Genomic DNA, 7,016 nt, shown 5'->3' with positions numbered 1-7,016 from the left:
TGTGTATTTCAGTTTTCCATGGTGTATTTTTGTTGTCCTTTTGTGTTCTTGGAGGTATTTTGTGTACTTTTGTAGTTGTCTTGTAGGTTTTTAGAAAAAAATAGTTTTTAGGGTAGTTATTTTATTTTTCTTTCGAGTATTTTTGTTATCAATATATGTTTTTAGACTAATTTGTATTGCTGTTCTGTGTAGTTTAAATTTATTGAGTGTAATTTTTTGTTGTCCTTTTATGTTTTTAACTTTTTGGTGTCTTTTTTGTTGTTGTTTTGTGTATTTTAATTTTTTGTGTAATTTTGTTGTCATTCAATATGTGTTATCTTTAGTGTATTTGTTGTGTCCTTTTGTGATTCTTCACCTTTTAGGGCCTATACTACTAGGGCTGGGCGATATGGACAAAAATTAATATCTCAATATATTTTCTCAAAATAATGATATACCATATAAATCTTGATAATTTAATTTCAAATGAAGTCTGACCAGAAAGACAATTCTGAGTTAAATTTGCTGATGCAAAATGCTACACAGGCTCATTTATTAACAAACAGCTGCACAACCTGTAAGGGACAGCACGTGTGAGTGCATTCTGTTCTGCAGTGTGGCTTGTTTTAGGGGGGATGGTTAGAATGCACTCACTGATACATCTAACTGTGCTTTACATGCTGTTCTGAAAAGTAAAAGCAGTGACTTCTAAAATAAGTATTTTGATACAAAATAAGCTATAATATATACATATATATATATTTATCAATATATGCGCTATTGTAGTTTCCATATCACTAAAATAGATAACTCGATACATCTTGAATCTCGATAAATCGCCCACCCTTAATTCCTTAATTCTTAAATTAAAAAACAGCCTAAATAAAAACATAAATGTGTATATGAAGCACATGTGTTTATTTAATAAACTTACAGTTAATATACATGTCAACACGTTGCATATTTACTGTTAATTTCACATTGCTTGTCTTTAAGTTAGACATTAACATTTTATTTCATTACATATTTTCTTATAATTTCTCATGCTCACTCATGTGGTTCTCTGGTATTCACTAATGACTTAATATTAGACACATTTATTACAGACTTTACATTCTTTAACACTTTATAAACAGTGTATATTTGTGGAGCTTGTAATTGGATGATTTTTCATGGTGACTTACGTGTTTCCTTCTCCCGTGATAGACGTTAAAATCTCAGTTATTAATCTTACAGAATGTGTAACTGTGCCACATCCTGATGGTCTTTAGGAAGATAAACTCTCTGTCACATTTTACAATGTATTTACACAAGTTCTTTTTTTTTTTTTCATTTGTTTAGTTGTTTCTGGGTTTGTTGCCACTGTCGACACTAATCTCGTGAGAACTGTCACTCAGGCTGCTTCAGGTGGAAGTTCTCATGAGGCTAGTGACAGTGTTCAGTTTAGTAAGGCAGAGAAATGTTTGTATTTATGTATTTTTAAATTATTATTACATTAAAATACGGTATATTGATGGGAAAATACTAATACGGAAAGATGGCGGAAAAGAGGGAAGTTTCCTGGCCAAAACAAGATATTTGACAGTGACAGAGGAGGAGATTACAGCGTCAGACCAATCACAATCACAAAGAAACTGTGGAGAACAACTTACGCCACAATTGAGGAGTAATTCTTTTAAATAAATGTGTTCGCTATCTCTCAGCTGTCACATCAGATCCACACAGAGACGTGTTCAAAGAATGATCCTCCTTTTATTGGACAAGTCGTTTTCAAAGAGAACTGATTGGTCAGGAGGCGGGACTTTAGTACCCGCTCACATCCTCGCCAGAAATCTGGTCCCGACCAGGTTAGTCGTTTAGCCTAAGTTACCACGGTGATTTAGCGCCGTGTTAGCGTGATAAGAGAAAATCTAGCTTCGTCGTACAGGCCGCCAGTGTGTTTTGTGTATTTTAGTTTTCCTTTTGTGTATTTATGTTGTCAGGTTGTGTTTTTGGAGTCATTTTTGTTGTCGTTTTGTGTATTTTAGTTTTCCTTTTGTGTATTTATTTTTGTCCTTTTGTGTGCTTTGAGTTATTTTTGAAGTTGTCATGGTTTTTTTTTTTTTTTAAGAATTTGTGTTTATTTTATGGTCATTTTGGGTTGTTGGACTCATGTTTGGCTATTTTTGTTATCATTTTAGTTATTTTTCTATGACTTTTGTAGATGTCTAGTAGGTTTTTTCAGAATCTTTTTTTGTTGCCGTTTTGTATATTTTTCCCACATTTTTGTAGTTGTGGGTTTTTGGAGTTTATTTGTCAGTTTGTGTATTTTATTGCCCCTTTGTGTGATTTTGGAGTCATTTTTTTGCATTTACTTTGGGGCCACAGAAAATTAGACCGAGGGTCGCATATGGCCCCCGGGCCACCTGTTTCCCACATCTGATGCTCAGAGAAACGACGATGGAAGGCGTTTGGTCATAAAGTTACAGATATATTCTAATCCTTTGCAGAAGTTTTTGTAAAGTCATCCCACAGCAGCGCTCGAGTCGAGTCCACGGTGACCTCACTTCCTGTTTCCTCCTCCTGCTCGTGCACGGACGGCCCGGTGTGCACTGTCTGCTCGTAGCGCGTGGATCCACCCGCTGCTTGTGATGTGATATATCTCACCGTGCACGTGCACGTGGAGCTGCAGACCTCCGCGAGACTCCCCCCGTGTGTGTTTATTACAGTAAGTAAAGTAAGTTTAACTTTCACTACATAAACACCTGAACAATGTAAGACTTCATATTTAAAACCGGTAAAAAAGCGAGAAAACTTAGATTTAATTCCATTTTTTGTGTGTGACAATGTACATTATCTATTCATTCAACCGATAAACAACGATCAATAGGTGGTACAAGTTCAATCTACACTTCTCTAACTACTACATCAAATATAAATTAGAAAAAACATCTGATTATTTATGGATTTATATTTGTAAAAAAACCCAAAACATCTTAATACTGTAATTATTTAGTAATAATACTTCAAAAGTCACTGCTATGACTACCCTGAGAATTAGAAAAAGAGAAATAAAAAAAAATGCTAAATACTGAATATATTTTCTGATAAATTTGCAAAATGTGAACGTCCTACATAAAATGAAACATTTTTTAGAATGACCTTTCTACAAAAAAAAAAAAAAATCACATTTATTTTAGTGTTACCATTCTACGAAAAATATGTACATGTTTTTAAGTATGAACGTTTGATTAAATATCTTTTAAATAATTTTTATATTATTATGCATGTTTATTGAAAAACCTTTTTAATGTTAAAATCTTTTACGTTTATTTTATTTTATTATGAATGTTTTAGGAAAAATATTTTTTAGAATGAACATTCTACGGAAAATCTTTACATTTTAAAATTTTAGAATGAATATTTTGTGTAAAATGTTTCTAAATAGTGTTTTAGTATGACTATTTTATGAAAAATGTTTCTAAATAGTTTTTTAGTATGAATATTTCTGTGAACAATCTTTCTAAATATTTTTTAGCATGGATGTTCTATGGACATTTTTTTTCTTAGAATGAAAATTCTACAAAAAATCTTTTGATAAAAACATTCTACGGAATTATTATTTTTAATTATTTTGAATTTAATAAAAAAAAGTCTTTTAAAAATGTATATTTCAGTATGAATGTTCTGCGATAAACCCTTTTTTTGTATGAACGTTCTACGAAAAATCTTGATTTAAATTTTTTTTAAATTTAGGATGAAGGTTTTACGGAGGAAATATTTCTGTTTTGTATAAACGTTCTCTGAACAATGTATTGAATGGCAGTGGGATCTTCAAATTTCTCACACCTGCATAACATATCAGTTCCTTTTTTATCTTTTTACGTAATTTTTTCATCTGTAAACTGGAGATTTCCTTGTGTTGGTCATTTATAACATGTTATAACCTGTTTGATTGCTGCTTCCTTTCTTTCATTGTTTCACAGCTTGATTATGAAGCTAAATTAATGACGGTATTTGTGGACGTCTATACAAATCAGACCATGTATGACTCATGTGTTTCTTATTTATTGCTCATAAACATGTGTTCAGGGTGCAAAGGTTTTGTAGCTTGTCATGTTGTCAATAACAGCTTGAATAATGTAACTCAGTGTTAATAAAGCTGTGTTTAGTTTAGTCCCTTTAGTCAGGCTCATGTTTCTGTCATCATGTAACCTGAACCAATTCTCATTATTGTTACACGTCGTTTCTCAGCATAGTCTGAATAAAACTGTCAGCTTTAAACCCACTGTGGTTGTTTGTTGGAGATCAGGGCTTTAATGTTTAAAACACATGATTTACAATTTGTTATTTTATTGATGATCTTGGCGATTAATCAAAAACGTTCTAATCTGTGCTGGTGTTTGTTCATCCATGAAGCCCTATAAAAAGGATTTAGTTCTTTTCTTTATTTTGCTTCAGAACGAATATTTACAATGAGGACAAAAGACGTGAAGATAATCAACCTGGGGTCCGAGGACCAGATGGTGACACCACTTTCAATTTCTGAGATTTATGACTTTTTCGTGATGATTTGTAACTGCAGATATGTAATTTTGTTATTCTTCTGTAGTTTTGTGTGTTATTTTTGGAGGCATTTTGAGTATTTTTGTTCTTCTCTCTTATTCGTGTTTTTGTTGTTCTGTGAGTTTTCGGAGTCATTTTGTGTATTTTTGTTTTCATTTTGTATTTTTTCTCTCATTTTGTATGTTTTTATTGTTTTTTAGTGTGTTTTTGAGTTTTTTTTGTGTATTTCTGTTGTTGGTTAGTATATTTTTCTCTATTATTTGTTTGTATTTTTTTGTTTTATGTGTTCTCTGAATTAATTTTTGTGTTTTTGTATGTTTTTTTTTTGTTTTGAGTGTTTTTTGTTTTGTGTATTTTTGTACTCATATTGTGGTTCTTTTTGCAATTTGTAATTTTTTGTAATTTGTTTGTGTTTTTGATGTTGTTTTGCATATTTTTAAAGTCAATTTGTGTATTGTTGGGGTTTTGTATATTTTTCTGTCATTCTTGTTTTGTGTTTTGTAATTTTTTGTTGTCAGTACATTTGTGTTCAAGTTTTCTTTCTATAATTTTTTATATTTTTCTCTCATTTTGTAAGTTTTTGTTGTAGTTTTGAGTGTTTTTCTGTTATTTTATAGTAATATTGTCATTCATTTGGAGCCTTTTTGTGTATTTTTGTCTTAGTTTCATAATGTTCTGTAATTTGTTTGTTTTATATGTTATTTTGCATGTTTTTGGAGTTAATATGTGTATCAATGTTGTGGTTTTGCATATTTTTCTCTTATTAAATGTGTTTTTTTTGTTGCTTTGTGTGTTTTTCAGTTTTCTTGTGTGTATTTCTGTTGTCGGTTTGTATATTTTTGTTTGTTACTTGTTTCTTTTATTTATTTGTATTTTTGCTGTTTTGTGCATCCTCTGAATCAATTTTTCTATTTTTGTCTGTTTTTCTCTCATTTTGATTGTTTTTGTTGTTGTTTTGAGGTTTTTTTGTTGTTGTTTTGAGCTTTTTTGTTGTTGTTTTTGTGTGTATTTCTGTAATCATCTTGTGGTTTTGGAGGTTTTTCAGGTTTTTTGTTATAGTTTTGTAATTTTATGTAATTTGTTCGTGTTTTTGGTGTTGTTTTGCGTGTTGTAGGAGATAATTTGTGTATTATTGTTGTGGTTTTGTATATTTTTCTATCATTTTTGTTGTGCTTTTGTGTTTTTGGAGTTTTTTCTTGTGTATTTTTGTTGACAGTATAATTTTGTTCAAGTTTGGTCTTTTTTTCTGTTATTATTTTGTATATTGTTCTCTCATTTTGTGTTTTTTTTGTAGTCATCTTGTGCTGCTTTTGGAGCCAATTCAGGCTTTTTTTTGCAGCTTGGTAGTTTTCTCTAATTTGTTTGTGTTGTTTTGCATGTTTTTGGAGCCAGTTTTTGTATTTTTGTCGTGTTTTTGGAGTCAATTTGTGTTTTTGTTGTTGTTATTTTGTGTTTTAGAAGTAATTTTGTGCATTTAGTTTTGGAGGCAGCTAAAGAATAAGTCCTTTTTATTTCCAGGAGGTTTTTGGGTTCCGACCCTGTCTGTGGAAGCTGATCCTGGTGGGTTTAGGAGGGGTTTGTTCCGGTGGACTGCTGCTGCTCTTACTCTACTGGATGCCTGAGTGGGCAGTGAAGAGCACGTGCACACATACCTCGCTCAGCGATGCACACACACTGCTGCTCAGGACAACGGTAGGACCTGCACACACACACACACACACACACACACACACACACACACACACACACACACACACACACACACACACACACACACACACACACACACACACACACACACACACACACACACACACACACACACACTTCCTGAATCCAAGTCTCCCCTTATCTCTGACTATAATATTTTGCTGAGAATTCTATGAAAAAAACAACTATTGAGCATCATGATGGAATGAATGGGTGATAACACAGATTTTAAAGAACCTTTTTTTGTAAATAAATGGAATGAAATAGTATTTAGAGCCTCCTGAATAGATTTATTTCTATAGTTTTTATCATTTCCTGTCACTCCCACCTGGTGGGGAACCAAGACCGACCTTTGTATTTTCAGTTCATGTTCCAATCAAGATGATTTCTATCATACTTTTGTGTGTTTTTGTGTCATTTTGTGTATTTTGTTGTTATTTGTCTGTTCTTTTTATTATTCCGTATATTTTTCTCTTATTTTGTGTGTTTTTGTTGTCATTTTGTGTATTTTGTTGGTATTATTTTAGATTATTATCTGTGTGTGTTTTTAGTGTCATTTGGTTGATACTTGTGTAATTTTGTATGTTTCTCTGTTGTTTTTTATGTATGTTGTAGTGATCTTGTGTGTTTTTCTCTCATTTAGTGTCTTTTTCATTTTATGTGTTGCTGGTATTAGTATTTTTCTCTCTTAGTGTGTCATTTTGTGTATTTCTTTGTTGTTTTTCTGTTTATTTTATTATTCAGTATATTTTTTTGTTGTCTTTTTGTGAGTTGCTGGTAAT

At 31.7% G+C, this 7,016-nt stretch overlaps 1 long non-coding RNA gene across 1 annotated transcript; it reads left to right on the top strand.

Moving 5' to 3' along the window:
• Positions 1 to 2,551: 2,551 nt before the first annotated feature.
• Positions 2,552 to 6,211, top strand: LOC114479852 (uncharacterized). The gene is made up of 3 exons (XR_003676025.1): positions 2,552 to 2,686; positions 4,420 to 4,484; positions 6,043 to 6,211. It is a non-coding gene; the product is annotated as an uncharacterized LOC114479852 (long non-coding RNA).
• Positions 6,212 to 7,016: the final 805 nt, after the last annotated feature.

This window comes from Gouania willdenowi, chromosome 17 (genome assembly GCF_900634775.1).
Source record: "Gouania willdenowi chromosome 17, fGouWil2.1, whole genome shotgun sequence".
Taxonomy (NCBI): domain Eukaryota; kingdom Metazoa; phylum Chordata; class Actinopteri; order Blenniiformes; family Gobiesocidae; genus Gouania; species Gouania willdenowi.
This window is presented reverse-complemented; position numbering and strand designations above follow the sequence as displayed.